At 38.3% G+C, this 20,490-nt stretch overlaps 1 protein-coding gene across 1 annotated transcript in view; it reads right to left on the bottom strand.

Moving 5' to 3' along the window:
* The window catches only part of MNS1 (meiosis specific nuclear structural 1), a 61,635-nt gene extending 45,193 nt beyond the window's left edge, over positions 1-16,442 (bottom strand). The window contains exon 1 of the mRNA XM_064570432.1: positions 16,321-16,442. The gene's annotated coding sequence lies outside the window, so the exon portion shown is untranslated. The remainder of the gene's footprint in view (positions 1-16,320) is intronic.
* Positions 16,443-20,490: the final 4,048 nt, after the last annotated feature.

The raw sequence follows: 20,490 nt of genomic DNA, 5'->3' as shown, positions 1-20,490 counted from the left end.
TTATTTATTTGAGAGAGAGAGAATGAGAGACAGAGAGCATGAGAGGGAGAAGCAGACTCCCTCCCAAGCAGGGAGCCCGATGCGGGACTCGATCCCGGGACTCCAGGATCATGACCTGAGCCGAAGGCAGTTGCTTAACCAACTGAGCCACCCAGGCGCCCAATAAAATCTTTTTTAAAAAAAAGAGTGAGAGAGAATGCTGTTCAGGTATTCCGTGTCCTTAAAGTATTTCTATTTGCTTTATCAATTACTGAGAGAAGTGTTGAGGTCATCAAGCATCATTGTGGATTTGCTTATTTCTCTTTTCAGTTCTTTTTTTTGCTGCATCTTTTAAAGTACTAGTTAGGTATATACACCTGTAGGATTATTATATCCTGATAACATTTTGATGTTAACATTTGAAACACCCCCTCTTTTTCCCTGGTAATATTCTTAGTTCTGAAGTCTATTTGATATCAATGTAGCCACCCCAGCTTTCTTTTAACTAATGTTTACACAGCATATATTTCTCTATGCTTTTACTTTTCTATCTAATTATCTTTCTATTTATATTATCTACATCTTTACATTTAAAATGGCTTTCCTGTAGATAGCATATAGTTGGGTATTATTTTATTTGATCTGATAATCTCCATCTTTTTAAAGTATAATTAGCATGCAGTGTTATATTAGTTTCAGGTTTAGAATATAGTGACTCAACAATTCCATACATTTCTCAGGGCTCATCAAGATAAGTGTAGCCCCCCCTTTATCTAGTTCACCCATGCCCCACCCACCTCCCCTCTGGCAACCACTAGTTTGTTCTCTGTATTTAAGAGTCTGGTGTTTGGGGGGGTTTTCTCTTTGTTCATTTGTTTTGTTTCATCACTAATCATCAGGGAAATGCAAATCAAAACCACAATGAGATATCACTTTACACCTGTCAGAATGGCTAAAATAAAAAACACAAGAAATAACAAGTGCTGGTGAGGATGTGGAGAAAAAGGAAACTTGTTGGTGGACTGTTGGTCGGAATGCAATTGGTGCAGCCACTATGGAAAATGGTATGGAGCTTTCTCAATGCATGCTCTGGATGGCAGAACAGAAAAATAGAAGGAGCCTCAGTTTTTCATGACTACAGAGCTACCACTCCAGCCCTGGGCTGCATAACTCCTGACCTCATGCTGTATGAAAGAAGAATAAGTTCCTAATGTACCTAAACCTCTGTGTCCTCTTCTTCACTCAGGATTCTATTATTATTATTAGCCAAGTACAATTCCTAACAAACCACCATCTCTGTTTAATCTCATGGGTGAAAATGATTAAGAAAAACAGGAGCACCTGGGTGGCTGGGTTTAAGCGGCTGCTTTCGGCTCAGGTCATGATCCCAGGGTCCCGGGATTGAGCCCCAAATTGGGATCCTTGCTCAGCAGGGAGTCTGCATCTCCCTCTGCCCCTTCCCCTGCTTGTGCTCGCTCTATCAAATAAATAAAATCTTTAAAAAAAAAAAAAAACAAAGCTTTTTATAGCATTAATTGCCTTTTTAAATCAGTATTTGATTTTATAGATTAGAAGGTAGAATAGAAAACCTCTGATTTTATTTCTCACGTTTCCCTCTCTCTCTTCTTTAATTTCTAGAAGCTTCTAGCCAGTTCCCTTCCCATAATCCTTGTGCTCTCAGAGTCTTATCACAACTTTTAATTCTTAGTTTTGATTTCCAAAATACCCATGTAACATGTGTAATAAGCATGGCTTCTGTATTTTCAAATACTTCAAGGATAAAAATGTAGACAAGCCTGCAAGAACACAAAACCTGACATACACCACTGAAGCAGCATTCTGAGTGGAACTAGATCAGCAAACTTTGAGTATGATCAACTAGTTCCCAGTGCATCAAGTTTACTAATATGCTACCAATATTTCCATACCTTTCTGTAAGATTTTACTGGGAGAATTCTCCACAAGACTCCACTAAAGTGTAGATACATTATGATTTCTTCATTTCCCTTATCTGTCTAACACAATCCAATGGACTGCTTAGCAACGAAATGGCAGATTTTTTGGTTGCATAGATAGATTCAGGTTAACATTTACCTGAACTGCTCACAGATCAATAAATATAAATGTCTTAAAAACATTAACAGTGTACAAAGCTGATCATTAAATGTTTAGTTACGTGGTAACTAAATATAAACTCTCTCATATGCAATAGACTTCTAAATAAAACCAATATATTAGTTTTTGCAAGGAAATATTTGTAAGTTAAAGACTACTTCATTAATCAAAACACAAAGTATTTCATTCATCAATACATTGATTATCTGTTTAGCTAGGCAGCTAAATCAATCAATCCCATTTGCTTCTTAAAACATAACAATTAACATTTCAGAACACCACACACACGTAAGCAATAGTTTAAGTGCATTACTAATTGTCTAAATTTACCTAAATGTGGCTAGCACAGAGCCCTGAACATATAGGTTAATAAATATACATTGAAGGGTGGACAATATTTTTAGAATGCAGTACATTTTGAGTGTTAGAATGTTCAAAAGGATAATTCAGATGGGGAATCTATTGTGTCAGAGGAGGGAAAAGCTTTGCATTTAGTCAGCAGAAATAAACTAAGGTGAAACCACATAGGTGACCAAAAGTTATGAGGTGAGAGACAAAAGAAGAATTTTGTGGAATGGTTGGCAGGCTTGTAATCACAAGAGGTGGGGGTGGGGATGCTGAAAAACCAACAGGATTCTGAACTGGAAGAATCCAAGGTCTTGGTCTAAGAGTACTCACACTGCACTCCCTGTTGTCCTGGCAAAGGGACCCCCTACCTTAAAGTAATGGCATTCTAATAAGAACTCTGTGTGCTAATGAAGAAAACAGTGATGAAAGGTAGGGCCATACACAAACACACTAAAATATGCAAGATTCATGGGGGTTTTTTGTTGTTTTTTGTTTGTGGGGTTTTTTTGTTTTGTTTTGTTACAACAGGCATGCTGAAGGAAATTCTGGTGAGGAGTTTAAGAAAGATATATATGTGGTAAAGATGGAGATGGTGAGGAAAAGAATACACAGCACGAGTAAAAAGGTTAACTTGAGCCTTGAAAGAACTTCTGGGAACTGCAAACCTTTTTCTCCTCTCACCGTCCTTGGGTTATTGATCACATGGCTGCATATCAATATTCCCTCTCCTGCTCTACTCTTGGCAATATTGTCTGATGTACAGAAGATACAAGCTTTTCCTCTTGGTGTTCTGTGTGAATTGACCTGGAAGGAAGAAAGCAGACAGCCTGCTGCACATTTCTAGATACAACCACTTCCCCAAAAGGTTAGACTTTCTAGAGTGTGAGGGTAGATGAGGAGGACAGGTTCAGGGTAAAACAGATTTATCAGAGTAGAATTTGCTAATTCCTAATAGCAAAATGTCACGTGGCATTGGAAAGTATTTTAGAAATGTCTGCTTTTCATTGTTTTTTGCTTCTCTGAGAACTATTGGTTCTAAGGGGAATTTTAGTTATAACTTCTTGTTTCCAGTCCACACATGGGTATTGTAGAAAGATTCTACAGTAATTTATGTAATTTAGTAGGGGATCTGTCAGAATTTTGGCCCGAATGTTTATCTAAATTAAAGACAAGCTTAATAAATTGCAATAATTAGCTGATTTTACCTGAAAAATTAGCCTAAGTTTGCTCAATTAATACTTTGCTTTTTAGAACAGTTTTAGATTTACAGAAAAGTTGATAGACTACAGAGAGTTCCAATATGTCCTCTCCCCCCTGCACACTCTCGCGGTCTCTATCATTAACATCATACATAAGTGCAGTACATTTGTTACAACTGATGAACCAATATTGATACATTAACTGAAGTCCATAGTTGACATTCAGGTTCCCTCTATTTGTACAGGTCTATGGGTTTTGACAAATGCACAATGTCATGTATTCACCATTACAGTTTCATACAGAATAGTTACATTGCTCAAAAACTCCCTCCCTTCTCCCAAGCCCCTGGAAACCACTAATCTTTTCACTGTCTCTACAGCTTTTTTTTTTCTTTTCCAGAATGTCATACAGTTGAAATCAAACAGTATGTAGCCTTTTCAGACTGACTTCTTTCCCTTAATCTATGCAGTTAAGATTCCTTCATGTATTTTTGTACACTTTGTATATTTTGATAGCTCATTTATTTTTATCACTAAATAATATTCCATTGTATGGCTTTAAAAAAAACATTGTTACATTTAAAGATTATTTTTCCTGATAAATTATTATCATAAATGCTATTTTATTGTTGAGGAAGGATTTATGCCCTCCCAGCATTATTTCCCCTTGGAATATATAGCTTTTCACCCACAGGTCTAGACTAAAGGTCTAGTGTATGGAAGGGAAAGAGCTTTTCCTAATAATAAATGATGGGTTATATGACTAATATTTCCTAACAGTTATAACAGGATTGAACATAACATAGTTCCTGATCTGAAATAAGGCATGTTAATAGATATACACTATACGTTCTAACTGTACAGTAGAAATTATTTACAAAATCGTATTGCTTTATAAAACGAAGCAACTAAAACAAAGCAATTTTTCTTTCATTCAGAAAAATGCCCAAATCTAATCTAATTTGCTGCAGCTGGACACCACCTGCAGATGACTGTTTAAGTACTCTGAACATTACGCACTTATCTTTTAAATATTGATAATGCCATTTTTCATTTCCTTGACATGAAATCCCACAGGGAATAATTATGCTAATAAGCCTTAATGATTCTTGCAAATAAATGATCAAACCAAATTGCTACTGTTGATTTATATTAATGGATGCCTTTAGGATGAGATTTGCCAGTACGGTGCTGCCTCTTGAATCTCAATTCATCTTATTTAGTTGAAGAGTGTACATAGTTTGTTAAATAGATGAAGTGTTTAAAATATAATGTGTTTGTGCAGTTTTTGCACTTCATAATGTTCAAGCATTACCATCTTGCCTTGTGGCAAATCTGCATTTAATGGCTTCGTTGTATATAACTTCCTTTCTTACTTTGTCTCTCTGTGATATCCAGTTAGGAAGTGACTATTTCGGGTTGATTCAGAATAAGCCAGTTTCCATATGTTGAGTCTGATTGTTTCATTAAGACAGTAAAATCTGTTTCTGGATATTGTAGCCACCATAATCTGGGAATCACATTGACTAGGTGATGATGGGAGCAAGAGCTAAATAATTGTTTGTGGGGGAGGAAAAGGACACCGTTAAATGACTTGTCACCCCATTTAAACCTAGATCAGTGGGTCCCTTCCTTCCCTGCTCTCTCACTTTTCATCCTTGCTCTTGCATCCTCACCAATTCCATTGGAAATAGGAAATTGCTGACTTGGTGAATTCCAAAGTAACCCTGGAAAGTAACTATGGACATGTTATACATGCATTTCCAAGGTTGGGGAACAGTACACAGAAGGAATGCTTATTCATTGTGGATATGAATAAAATTTTATCTGGGTAATTTTTTTAAGAGCCACTTTTATTTAAAATACCATGTAGTTCAGGGGCACCTGGCTGACTCTGTTGGTAAGGCCTGTGACTCTTAATCTCAGGGTCCTGAGTTTGAGCCCCATATTCAGCAGAGTGATTACTTAAAAAAATGAAATAAAATACTGTGTAGTTGAAAAAAATTATAACCATCTAGATAATTGCCTCAATTGCCCATTTTTGTGCATTTTGTCACATTCTAAGCATAGGAGAAAAACAGTTCAGACACAGCAGGTATAGGAACAGAACTGAATGAGAAGTGATACAAATTAGTATTAAAATAGGGGATTGGCACATACATATCATGTGTATATAAACAGGATATGCAACAGCAAATAATAATTGCTTAGGGATTTGTCATTTGGTGCAGAGAGACTGTAATTTGGTTAGTGGTGAAGCAAAGATGACCACGTTCAATTCATTGTAAAGAACAGAGGAGTCTCTTTCTGAATTATAAAGCTCTTACTGATTTTAGAAAATATGTATGTGCATATTAATACATAAGTATATATATATAAACTACCTTTAGAAAGGTTTTTTTTTTTCCACTTCTTAACTTTGGAAAAATGACCTAGTTTGACCAAATTTGGTATATTTGTGTCATTTTTTTCTAACGGAAAATTAATTAGACCAAAAATTTTAAACCACAAAATGCATTATTTTATTCATTGTGGAATTTTCCAATTTAGCAAAAAAAAAAAAAAGGTGGGGGAGCAATGCAAATATGCAATGATAAGGAAATGATTAAATAAATAATAACAAATCAGGTATGTACCTAGAGAAATGTGTATCTGGACGGCTAGAGGAGCAGCCCCAGAAGAGGTGATTTGTAGAGAGCTTGAGCAAGCTGGTAGGAAAGGAGAATGACTGGGCACTCAGAACCTGAGCACCCACTCTAGATCCGGGAGACAAAGAGGCATACAATAAACTTCAGGAGGAATGGCAGATGAAGACGACAGCTACCTGAGAAGGGAGAGTCAGAGAACCCAAGCTGGCTGTGAGCACTTGAAACAAGGCAGAGTATTGGTGCAAGGCTATTTAGATTGTCTTAAGACCCAGCCCTGTTTGGTCCATTGCCAGAAAACAGAGAGGAATTATGGGGCTCTAGGAAGAGGGAGACAGGGAATAAGGGACAAGAAGAGGGTGGGGGGAGAGAGACAGAAAGAAAGGCTTTATCAATTAACTAATAGAGCTAACAGACAAGAATGGTCTAGAAATCTTGTAACAACCTTACCTTGAGATGACAGATGACCAAGGGTATAAGGAAATACAGTGCAAAACAACTAGAAAGCATTTTCCTTCTGCCTTGTATCTATTTAGCATCTACCATATGCCAGTAACTTCATATATAATATAATCATCAGGACAAATCAGTTCATTTTACATATGAAGAAAACAAGATTCAAAAGAAGCAACTTGCCAAATTCATGGAAGGGGTCAGTCATGGGACAGAGTTTCATATCAAGTCTGCCTCCCCAGCTCATGGTCTTTCATACAGTCCAGTATTTTTCAAATTGTGGATCACAAATAAGAAAAGAAACATAGAAAAATGGAAGGAAGGAAGGAAGGAAGGAAGGAAGGAAGGAAGGAAGGAAGGAAGGAAGGAAGGAAGGAAAGAAAATATTGAATCATGATGTAAAATGTGTTTCTTACTATGGGTCAAGGTCAAAAAATTTAAAAACTACTGAATTAAATCACATTACCTCTCTTTCCCAATCTTAGGGAGATGCTTCTAACTTCTGAATTACGGCAAATTTCTCATTTTATGGAATATTTTCCACAATGGCTAGGGCATCATTCCATACAAAATCTTTTTTTTTTTTTTCAAATAATCACTGAATCTAAGATGTTTGAAGTATTTTCCACAAACTATACCAATCCTTCCAATAATTATGGTGTAGTATATGAAAGTGATCCCCATTTATTCTTTCCTAGGATTTTGGAAATATGGGGAATTTGGGAAATATGGGGAATTCTAGGGGAAACTGATCCAAGCATAAAGGCTACATGGAGAGAGAAAGGAAACAAAGGTTTTAATCCTAACTTTGGAAGCAGTCAGTGCCAGAGAATCCAGTTTTAGATAAGCAGATACATTTATGGGGAACCCAGACTACAGATCCTTACATCTAACCTCTCTCCCTGGAGACTGTTGGTAAGCTTACTGAATTTGCTTGTTCCTTCACTTGGGATCTCTGACCATGTGTCAATGTGGGGTTCAACACACTGAGTGTTGCACACATAGGTCTCATTATACAAGACACTGCTGGGAGAATGACAGAATAACCACAAGTCAGCTCTGGCCTATAATGTTTCCTGTAAGGGAACATCAGTTGTAAAAGTAGCCGAAAGAAAGAAAGAAAGAAAGAAAGAAAGAAAGAAAGAAAGAAAGAAAGAAAGAAAGAAAGAAAGAAAGAAGGAAGGAAGGAAGGAAGGAAGGAAGGAAGGAAGGAAGGAAGGAAGGAAGGAAGGAAGGAAGGAAGGAAGGAAGGAAGGAAGGAAGAAAGAAAGAAAGAAAGAGGAAGAGTAAAAGAGTAAATAGAGTCAGAAGTGACAAGAGCATATATTCTTGTGTCCTCTGACTTTTTTTTTTTTTTAAGATTTGTTTTTTCATTTTGAGAGAGTGTGTGTGTGTGTGTGTGTGCAAGCAGGGGGTGGGGCAGAGGGAGAGAAGCAGACTCCCCACTGAGCGGCAGCCCAACTTTGGGCTTGATCTCATGACCCTGACATCATGACCTGAGCCAAAATCAAGAGTTGGATGCTTAAGCGACTGAGCCATCCAGGCGCCCCTCCCCTGACATTTTTTTATGCCTCTTTGGATCTCTAGTTATTTCTGTAGTGATATACCCATAACAATAGTTATCTGCAGTGTACTTCTCCATCACATAATTCTGTTCCTTAGGATTTTCTTTCCTTTCCTAGTAGATGTATCTAAGAAATAGCCAAATAATAACCCACAAAGGCTTAGACCTTTAGGATCTATAGTATCCGATGGCCTGAATTGAGCTAATGTTTCTTATTGAATCTATCACACCATCAACGGTAGGATGCCCAAGTATTTCATTCATCAGTAAAGGAAAAAAACAAACAAAACCCTTCAATTTAACTGTGGCACATTATCTATTTTAAGACCATCCCAACCCCAGAAAGACTAAAATAAAAAAAGAAAAAGTATATCTTAGAGTCTATGAAACATGGATTTTCCCCCTGGGAAGTAAATTTTACTACCATACATATATCCTAAGGCATGCCATCATGAAGGAGCACAGTTAAGAAATTGTAGTAGTGATAACGACAACAACCAAACAGAAACTATTTATTAAACCACCCCTCAGCAAAGCAGGATCCAAATTTTTTTCTCAAGTAATTTTTTAATCCCTCCTGGACATCAACCATGGCGATTGCTATACTCCACATCAGCTAGGGTCTTCTGTGATACAGATGCCAAGACCAAACCGGCTGGTCAAGAGGTTTATTTGGGGAAAGGTCTATAAAGGAGAAAGGGGGAGGGAGAAGTAGAGGGAGGCATGGAGAGCCTTTGGAACTGACGCTGGTCTGACACCTTTAAAGTGAGAGAGGAAAAGAGGAAGAGCCCCAAACTGCACACAACTGATGAAGTCTCTGCCCGGCCAGTGGGGAGTCTCCAGCAAAGCCTTCCCATTAGAGATGTCCCATGTGGGGCCCAAAAGTCCTGGCTCTGATCCCCTGGTCATGCTCAGGCATTGGCTGGGAGCAGCTCTGGTGGAGTATGGCCTCTGCACGAATGGGGCCGCAGACCCCAATGTGCAGCTACGGGAGGTTCTCAGACCATGGCTTTCCTTTAGCAGCTTCCCTGGAAGAGAGAGGGAGCAGAGCACCCCCATGACTGCTGCATTGACACATGGAGGGCCACTCTGCTTCCCATGGTTACAGCGGCTGTCTCGTGTCCTCTGATCTTCTCATGTGTCACCTTTGTTATCATTGACATCTGCTGCTGATGTCTTCTCTAAAAAGACTCTACGTGCCCACTTCTTCTACTTACATCTTGGAACCAGGCACACTGATCCCTAAGAGATGACATAGCCTGCATGGTACCACCAGCATTCCTGGTCACCTAACCTGCCAAACTGGGATTCCTAGTATTTCCACAAGTCCACACAGGGCTGCTCCTCTGTTTCCAGAGTGGCCCTGTTGAGTGTGCAGACTAGGACACTGCCCCTCCCCACTCCCCCTTGTCTGCATAATCATTATGGAACAAGCTCCAAATTTTAAAAACTTCGAGGCTTAGAAACCTTTGCAAGGAGACATTCATGAGATGAGTTCCCAGGTATTTTATGAAATAAAAAAAACCTGTATTCAAATAATATTTCACGATCCAATGCAAAGAAGCCCATAAAAGCTTGAAGGATGCAATTCTGAACCTATTTACAGGATGCACTGGCAAAGACAGACAGAATCTTTGACCTTGAACAAGTTATTTGACCTCTCTGATGTCTGTTTCTTCTTCTATAAAATGAAGAGGGTGGGCTAGATAATCCTTGAGGCCTCTGAAGTACTAACATTCTATGAAATAAAAGTCAACTTAGAGATTAATTGGGTTTCTGAGCCTCGAGCAATTAATTACACTGTCGCTGCCCTTTAACAGACCAATCACAGAAGAAAATTAGATTCAACTGACAGATTTTAATCTTCACCAACTCATGTTGAATTGAAGTCCAACATTATCTTTTAAGATTTGCAAAGTAATGCTTTCACAAAGGTTCACTAGCTTTCTGGGCAAGGATTTTGACCTGATAGATGTATTATAATACCCAAACCATTCTTCTCCATTTAAAAAATAGTCATTTTGCAGACTTTTTTTCTATATTCAGAACCTCAGCAGGCACTCTACCAGAATTTTATAAAATGATCAAGAGTGGTTTTGTGAAATTCTTTACCCACTTCTGAAGTACTCAAGGGCATCTGTGATCAGGGACTCTAGTTTTGCCCACACCTACTTCATCTAATTCCATTATGTTTTTCTTACTTTTGTTTTCCTGCTACATTGCCTTACTTTGGGTCAACATTGAATTATTAGTAGAAGAACATCTTGGTTAATTTTCTACCCAAAAAAAAAAAAAAAATCTGTTTTGATTTCCAGTTAATAAGGAAGTATTTTACATTATCTTCTTTTAAAAATGCCTATTCATTTCAACAATGCTGATATTTTCCTATTCTTTCCTTAAATATAGCCATTTATATCTAGCTTAGATTTTAAAAATTAAATCCCACAATTTTGGGTTATTGGACTTTGATTTCTGATGTCTAGTTTCTACTTTTGTGTCCTGTCCACTTGTACTGGTACTATCTCCAATATAAAGGTATAGAGAATAATATGAACACCCCTGTTTCCATAAGAAAACTGATCTAAGAAAAACTGTGGAAGCTATTTTTGTACACACTGTACATATTCTGGTCTCATTTCTCCCTCTTGAGATAACACTATTCTATATTTAATAGCACTTCTCATTCCCATGCTTGTCTTTATACTTTTAATATCTCTAAAAATGTGATATTATTTTGCATATTTAGTAAGACTGAGCCATACTTCCTAAATTGCTTTTCAATCCACATGTTTGTGAGATCACAGCATGCTATTACATGTACACCTACTTTGTCTTCTCCGAGCTGTGGCTTATATGTTTACTTTCTCTAAAATGACTTTTAATGCATGGAATTTTAAAATCCAATGTAGTCAATTTCATCAAATATTTCCTTTACGTCTAATGTGGGGGTTTTTGGCCTTATTTAAATACTCTTTTAGTAGTGTGAGATCGTAAAGCTTTTCGTGATCTAACTATAATTCACCTGGGATTTATCTAATCTGTATAATGTGAGATAGGTGTATAATTTTATTATCCTTTTGTCCATATGAATAATCATTGTCCCAGTACCATTATCTTTCCCTATTGATCTGTAATGCACCAAATTTAGTTTTAATTATTACATGTTTATAGTAATACTCACTACCTGGTAGAGCAAGGCTTTACCTGATTTATTTTCTTCAGATTTTTCTTGGCTACTCTTTGCCCTCTATTCTTCTATATAAATTTAGATTACTGTTGCCAAATCCCATGAGAAAAAAGTATTGGGAATTTGATTGGCATTTCATCAAATCTATGGATCAATTTGGAGATAAAACAATGTCTGCATGTACATGGTACATCTCAATAGCTTTTTTTAAATGTCCTTTAATTAAGCTTTAAATTTTTGTCTATAAATATCTTGTGCCTCTTTTCATTTATTACCAGTTAAATTCTTTGTTGCTGTCATAAATAATATCTATATCATTGAAGGTCCAATTAGGAAATGCACCCTCATATTAGGTCATTTACAAAGATGTAGGCAGGGTTTAAGCAAACCGGCAGGGATTATCCAGTACCTAGGGGACAGTAAGGTTAGAGAACCATTACTACTCCTAAACTTAAAGGGATGGGAAGAAGGCAATTTTCTAGAACACAAAGACAGAAATAGCTATGTGGGGAGAGCCCTCTGATGGGAGCTGTGACCTTTGATAGAGGGATATAGCCAACCAAGAACAATCCCACAGGGAGAGAGATGAGGTAATATAATCCCATCATCTTTTCCTCGTCCCTTGGATCTCCTGCTGGTGCTACCACTTACTGAACCTAATGAGAAGCAGGAGAACAAGGGAGCCTGATACTGCAGGTCAGTATCCCAAGGTACTGACAGTGTAGAGAAAGGTGAAGAGTGAATCTGGAGAGGCAAATAGATGTCCAACACTGTGTCTTTTTCACAATTTTCTATATAGAAATGAAAATTATCTCTGTATATTGACTTTATATCCACTAGTCTTGCTGAATTCCATTTTAAATTTTAATCACTTATCTGTACATCTTGAGTTTTCTGTTTGTAAACATCTTTTTCTTTCCTTATGCCATTTTTAAAAAGATTATTTATTTTTTGAGAGAGAGAACAAAAGCAAGAGAGAGCATGAAGAGGGGGAGGGGTAGAGGGAGAGGGAGAAGCACTGAGCCCGACATGAGGCTTGATTCCAGGACCCCGAGATCATGACCTGAGCTGAAGGCAGATGCTTAATCCACTGAGCCACCCAGGCACCCCTCTTTCCTTATACCGTTTAAAAAATTTTCTTCCCTGGGGCGCTTGGGTGGCTCAGTTGGCTAAGCGTCTGACTTCAGCTCGGGTCATGATCTTGGGGTCCTGGATGGAGCCCCTTGTTGGGCTCTGTGCTGTAGGTGTTTTATTCCCTTGTTTGTGAATTTTCATACTGAATGGAAATTTAAATATTATCAATTAATTTCTACATTCAGAGAAAAAGGGTTTTTTCCCCATTAATCAGTTTCATCACAATATTTCTTTTTTTTTTTTTAAAGATTTTATTTATTGGACAGAGAGAGACACAGTGAGAGAGGGAACACAAGCAGGAGGAGCAGCAGAGGGAGAGGGAGAAGCAGGCTCCCCGCCGAGCAGGGAGCCCGATGCGGGACTCGATCCCAGAACCCTGGGATCATGACCCGAGCCGAAGGCAGACGCTTAACCCACTGAGCCACCCGGGTGCCCCTCATCACAGTATTTCTAATAATATTCTTACTTCATTGTTTTGTAGAAGTGGGTGTGGGTGGGCCTGTAACCTGGACAGAAAACTTTCTAGCTCAATTAACCTTGGGTACACTGATTCAAAACATACTGTGTTAAAGTAGAAAATATTTTATCTTATTTTTGTTATTAAAGAAACAAAAGACGGAATTAAAATCATGAGTTTAAACAAAATGTATTTGATAATTTTATTATATAAAGTATACTAGATTAGATTTTTCTGCCGACACTCATACTTGATGGGTATTTCCTTGAATATTTATAATTTTGGATTGTGAGCTCATCTTTAAAGAAAGTTCATTTGTGGGCATACTGTGGGGCCTAGGTTACAGATCTCTCTCCCAATAGGAGGCTTAATTTTTGTTCCAGAGATGCAGCTATGTAACTAACTTAGAACCACTTTTTATTTTTTTTTAAAGATTTTATTTATTTACTTGCCAGGGAGAGAGAGAGAGAGAGAGACCACAAGCAGGGCGAGCAGAAGACAGAGGGAGAGGGAGAAGCAGACTCCCTGCTGAGCAGGGAGCCCAACATGGGACTCAATCCCAGGACCCTGGGATCATGACCTGAGCCGAAGGCAGACACTTAACCGACTGAACCACCCAGGCGTCCCTCAGAACCTCTTTTTAAATGCTTATTTCTAGGCTTGATTTGGGGAAGGGGGCTGGGGTATCTGGAACAATATATGTGAAAGAAGAAAAAATAGGAAAATATAATCATTGTGGGTAGCAGTCATTTCACATTTTAAATTACCCCAAATAGTAAGCATAATCTTGTTAGTGTACGTAAATTTTGTACAAGTATTTGTCTCTGTGCTTGGCCCTTTTAGGTTGTTTTTGCCACAAATGGATGACCTGATATTTAGAGAAGGGGTGAATTAGCTGGATATCACTGGCATAACACAGTGGTTCACAAACACCAGAAACATTTCTGGAACTTTAAGTACAGCTGCTACATGTCAAAGATGAAGTTATATCCTTACTTCACATCATATATGCCATATACAAAAATTAATCCAAGATGAAACAAAGACCTAAACCTAAGAGCTAAAACTATAAAACTCTTAGAAGAAAACATAGGAGGGAAAAATGTTCAAGACACTGGATATGACAATGATTTCTTGGAAAGGACACCAAAAGCCCAGGCTACAAAAGAAAAAAAGACAAACTGGACTGCATCAAAATAAAAATGTTCTGTGCAAAGCACAATAATCAACAGAATGAAAAGGCAACTTACAGAATGGGAGAAAATATTTGCAAATCATATATCTGATAAGGAGTTAATACCTAGAATATATGAAGAGCTCCTACAATTTAACAAAAACCAAGCATCCAATTTTAAAAATGGGCAAAGGATTTGAATGGACATGTCTCTAAGGAAGAAATACGAAAGGCCAAAAAGCACTTGAAAAAATGCTCAACATCACTAATTATTAGAGAAATGCAAATCAAAACCACAATGAGATCACCTCACACTCATTAGGATCACTACTATTTAAAAAAAAAATCCAAACCAGAAAACAAGTGTTGGCAAAAATATATAGAAATCAGAACCTTGTGCACTCTTTTTTTTTTTTAAAGGTCAAAGTTTCTCTCTTTTTTTTTTTTAAGATTTTATTTTATTTATTTGACAGAGAGAGAGAGACAGCTAGAGAGGGAACACAAGCAGGGGGAGTGGGAGAGGGAGAAGCAGGCTTCCCACGGAGCAGGGAGCCCAATGCAGGGCTCGATCCCAGGACCCTGGGATCATGACCTGAGCCGAAGGCAGACGCTTAACGACTGAGCCACCCAGGTGCCCCAACCTTGTGCACTCTTGATGATAAGGTGAAATGGTACAGCCACTGTGAAAGAGTTTGGTGCTTTCTTAAAAATTAAAAATAGAATTATCATATGATGCCCACCATACCCTTCCAAGTATATACCCAAAATAATTAAAAGCAAGGTCTTCAAGAGATATCTGTACACCCAAGTTCATAGAAGCATTATTCACAATAACCAAAAGGTAGAAGTGTCCACTGATGAATGAATGGATAAACAAAATGCGGTATATACACACAATGGATATTATTGAGTCTTATTAAAAAAAAAAGAGGAATGAAACTGACAAATGTCACAACAGGGATGAACCTTGAAGACATTATGCTAAGTGAAATAAGCCAGTCACAGAAGGACAAATACTATATGATTCCACTTATATAAGGTACCTAGAGTAACCAAAATCATAAAGACAAGGTAGAATGGTGGTTGCCAGGGGCTGGGGAGGGGGGAGGTGGGAGGAGTGGGGAGCTGTTTTCTAACAGGCACAGACTTCCAGTTGCGCAAGATAAAAAGAGTTCTGAAGGTGGATGGTGGTGACGGCTACATAACAATGTGAATATAGTTAATGCCACTGAACTGGACTTAAAAATGGTTAAGATGGTCAATTTTGTTTTGTTTATTTTATACATTTTTTAAAAAATGTGTAGATGAATGAGAAATAATGTTTAACTCCTCAAAATTTGTTAAAGCTTGACGGTTGGAAAAAACACCCATGAATTGTATCATTTATTCAGACTGAGTTTATACCTGTTACTAACTTTCTTCAAATAAGAGAAACTACGTTATTGGTAATCACATTGCCCTTGGGAGTCATTGTCTCCACTACTGACTATAAAAATCTTTTAGCATCAATTGACAAATGTGTCAAGTGGATGCATGATACCGTGTCAGAGGTAGTGGAAATTTTACTAAACACCGTGGAGATGTGTTCCCAACACTAAGGAAACAGAGTTGAGATCATTTGGACTCATGAATGCAAAGTAGAAAAAAATACACATATTTGATAGATTTTAAAGGCATTTGCCTATTAACTTTTTTTTTTTTAAATCATCCTCCTTTTACCTTCACTCAGAATATCCACCTACTATATAGCTGGTTCATAGTGAGCATTCAATATGTATTTGTTGAATAAATATGGAGCATAGTCAACTAGAAAAAACAATATTATATATAAGAAATTCCTCTCTAGTACATAAAAAAAAAATCAATAGGCATTCTAACATAGAAGTTTAAGATTTCCAAATTAAATACCTAAAATATGGAAGAGGAATGCTAGAAGCAGTCCAGAGACACATTCCTTCTGACTAATCAATAATACCTTAGTGGAGCAGAACCTCACTAAGCTGGCTTCCAGGTCAAAATTTGAAATTCTGTTGAGTTTTTTGACAAACAAGGGATTATTACTTACATAATTAATACTTTCTTGTGAGAAAAGCAGGTTGTTGAGTTTCGTGAGTCCACATCTTGTTCTGCTCAGCCAGGGAAGGTTTTTTGGTGTAGGGAAGTCCAATTCCTTGACTGATGTGTGTCTTCTGTGATTGACAGAAATAGCAATTCCTAGACTTCCATTGACAGCAACAGCCACTCCTACCTTAACATTTATTACCTTTGCCACACTAAGTTGTCTAATACAGCTCCCAGGGACATCAAACTTTAAAGAGGGAATCTATCTCATTGGTTTCAACTCTGTATGGAAACTATTATTCTTTATTGCTATTTACTTATTTGTACATATTCAGAGAATTCTCAGCTCAACCAGGGCTAGCTGTCCCTCTCTTTGTTCCAGAAATGTCCAAGTAATTCTTAACCTCATCTTATACCTGTGAACTTATTCCTAGCAAATAATAATAACACCTAATGTTGATTATTTTTTTACTATGCACCATCAACACTTCACATTATCTAATGTGATGTTTTTAACAACTCTAGGAATGGCACTATGGTCCTTGTTAATTTAGAGAGGAAGAACCTAAGGACCAGAGGAGATAATTTGGGATGCCCAAGATAAAAAAACTTAAACGATGAAGCCAGGATTTGAGAGTCACATGCCAAGCCATTGGACCATATTGCCATCCAGACGAAACATTGAACATAGCCCCCTCAGCAATAACCAAAGCTGCAAAGAAGCAGTTAACATCCCTCATCATCCACAGGTGCTGGAAGTAGTGCAGAGAGAGGGAGAGGAGCCTAAGGACCAACTGGCACCAACTCTGAGTCCCAACCACAACGTCGGAGCTCCAGACAAGTACATCAGTTCTGTTAAGAATCCATTATTTGCCTAATGTTTGCTCAGACCTATGCAGAATATACTAAGTATAACTTCCTTGCTCTTCCATGTCCACGTTTTTTTGCAGAGAGATGAATAAGGTAGGTGTAATTTAGTCCTATTTCAGAGACTAATCTTGCCAGCGTGAAAGACCACCATAGAGAGAGGATTCTTTTGTTTGTATCTGCTGGCTAGGCCTGAGCAATAAAGCCTACAATCATGGATCTTATTGTCTCACTTACACAATAAAAATCTTTTTTTTTTCCCTCATGTGGGCCATTTCAGTTTTATTTCCCACCTCTGAGGCACAGAACACATTAATTCTCAATTATGCTTACTCAGGACCCCAATCCACAGTCCTTACATAGACAAAACTGTAATGAGAAGCCTGAGTAATTAGTTCCTTTGACATCATCCAGGCTGAGGGATTTATTTTGTTTGCTTGTTTGTTTATTTATTTTAAGGAAAACTCCTGGGACTTGGATTCAGTGGTGAATGCAGGATTAATGAGAGCGGAATTTTACCTTTCTAATCAGCCAGACTGGCCACTGCAGATGGCTAAGAAATAATCCCAGGACCCTGGTGCATCCTGTGAATGCTTCACAAAATGTTAAATAAGAATGACATTGACAAACAACAATCTTATCTACATATAATTATAACATATGTTAGGAACAGAAAAGTTAAAGTATTTCAGAAGTACCGCATTAAAAAGAAAAGACTCAGTAGTAAAGCCAATTCAGTAGAGACTCTCAGTACATAATTTATCCAACTGTCTTTCAATAGATACTAAGAATAATGTTAGCAACCAAAAAGGGACATCAGCATGAAAGCACTAGGTGTAATGGATTCTGTGTGGTGTCGCCCAGACCTGTCTTCGGGTAGTGCTGTCAGCGGGCAGCACTCAGTGGTCAGGCTGGTCCAGAAATTGCCCTTGGCTACAGAGCACCCTCTCCACCCAGGATCAGCTTGCATCCACTGTCTGGTTGATGTGAGAATATGAAAGCCTAGCCTCCTCACTGCAAGGGGAGTCGACTGTAAAGGGCCATTTCAGCTCCTCTGAAGAGCTCCCCAAAGGGTGAGCTGAGGCCTTCGTTGAGACTGCACTGAGCTCAGCTTTTCCTGCTACGCAGTTCTGCCTCCTTCCCTTCCCAAAATGTTGATCCCAAGGGTACCTACTTTCTAAAGCATACTCTGCATGCTAGTCTCCATCTCTGAGTTTGCTTCTCAGAGAACACAAATTTTAACACTAGGGAAATCAAATTCTTTGTTTCTAATATGTTATTAAAATATAAGTATTATAATAAGGAAATAGGTTTTTAACCAGCATTTAATAACATATTTTTTAGGCATTTTAAAATCCCCTGGTACAGAACTACTTTCCTGTGGCTCTAGGTCGAGCTGGTTGATTCACTGTGATAGAAAGACAGATCAGATGGGAGAAGAGCATTAGAGGTAGACTACCAAATTGTCAAGTCCCCACACTCGGGAAGTAACACTGGGGATTGGGAATGGAACTGGAAGTACACAGGGGAGAGAGACATTAGGAGGTTGCTAGTCCCAACAGAATCCAACAGGAAGTTTCTTGTTAAGGCTGATAGCCATTCAGCTTTCTAAAGGACCAATTTCCTCAAATATCACTGTCAAAGGCATTACGGCATGGTGAAGAAAATTTAGTATGAAAATCATCTGCCTTCCCTTTGTTCTTAGTCCCCTCAGCTCTTGGTCTGGTCTCTCAGAAAAATCTTCCCTCCCTCATCTTTTATTAGTCAATAGACACATGCTGAGTGTATTTGAATTTTAGTAGAGAATTCTATGGAAGGTGAAAACCTTTCAATTCAATGAATCTGAATTGCCAAAGGAGGAGTTTCAGACGCCATGAGTAGAGGAAGAAAGGAAGTTTGAGTGGGTGAGGTGGGAGACAGTCTGCCCAAAGACTAAGCCAGATACTCTCCTAAAACACCTTTAATCGAGTCTTGAATTCATCATCCCTTGTGCTGAGATTATTCATCCACCTCACAGTGACAATTTGGTAGGACAATCTGCTTCACTAGCAGTTTGAATTTCAACTCTGGATTTAACAATTCACTCAGCAGATAATTATTGAGAACCTACCAAGTGCCGGAGAACCAGCAGACAAACAAACCAGCAACAAACCAGACAAGGTCCCCACTTTCTATGGGGGGAGGCAGAGAAATGAACACAAATAAATATTTCAGCTGATAAGAGAATAAAGCAAGGTTAAGATAGGGGACCATGGTGATCATTTTTGCCTTGAGGGGCTGGGTCAGTAAAAACGTTTCTGAAGAGGTAACATATGAGCACAGGCTTGAATGATCATCATCAAACCATGTGAAGATTTAGGTGAAGGCATCCCAGGCAAAAGCTGTGTTCCACAAACAGCAAAAATGGTGTGTAGCAGGAGCAGAGCAAATGAAGGGAGAAGGAGAAAGGGTAAGAGTAGCAGGAAGGGAGATCATGAAAAACTTTGGAAGCCAAACTCAAGAGTTTGAATTTTGTTTTAAATGTGATAGGAAACCACAAGGCACATTTTTATGGATGAAGAAATAGAATATGACGTATGTTCTTAAAGATCCCTCCAAGAGCTGTGTGAGGAGAAGCCTGTAAGGGAGCAAGTGTGAAATCAGGAATAGCTGGGAAGCCACAGCAGTAGAGCAGGCAATGGTTAAGAAAGGTGGCAGGAAGCGGTTGGGTCTAGAATGTGTTCTAGAAATAAAACTAGCTGGACTCGGTTGTGGATTAGATGTGGGGAGTGGCAGAAAGAAAGGAGCCAAAGATGGCTACCAAGTTGTCTTTGCCAACACAACTGGACAGAGGATACTATCAACTGAGATGGAGGATACTGGGGAGGAATAGATTGGGAAGTGAGGACAGAAGTCAAGATTTCCATTTGCACCCGTTAAATTTGAGATGTCTGTTCCCTAGTGGAGATCTCAAATAGGCAGTTATATATGTGAGTTTATAGTTCAGAGGAGAAGTTGGGGCTAGAAGTACACAGGTCAACATAGTAAGGATGGTCTTGAAACCCATTGGCCAAGGGGGACAACCAAAGACGGGAAGAGATTTAAGACTAAGCTCCGTGGAACACTAATACTTGGGACAGTGGTTTACAACACCACTGGAATCATTAAGAGAGCTTTAAATAAACATTGAACCTGGACCCACCCCTCAAAGATTCTAATTTAATTGGTATGGGGTGCCACTTGAGTATCAAGAGATTTTAAAAAGCTTCCCGTGATTCTAATGTGCGGCTGGGGCTGAGAACCATTGACTTAAAAATTGGGAAGAGGA

This window comes from Mirounga angustirostris, unplaced genomic scaffold (assembly GCF_029215605.1).
Source record: "Mirounga angustirostris isolate CCGP_5_RB_7025 unplaced genomic scaffold, mMirAng1.0.hap1 SCAF_9, whole genome shotgun sequence".
Classification (NCBI taxonomy): domain Eukaryota; kingdom Metazoa; phylum Chordata; class Mammalia; order Carnivora; family Phocidae; genus Mirounga; species Mirounga angustirostris.
Note: the sequence above shows the minus strand (reverse complement) of the source record. Positions and strands in the feature narration are given on the sequence as shown.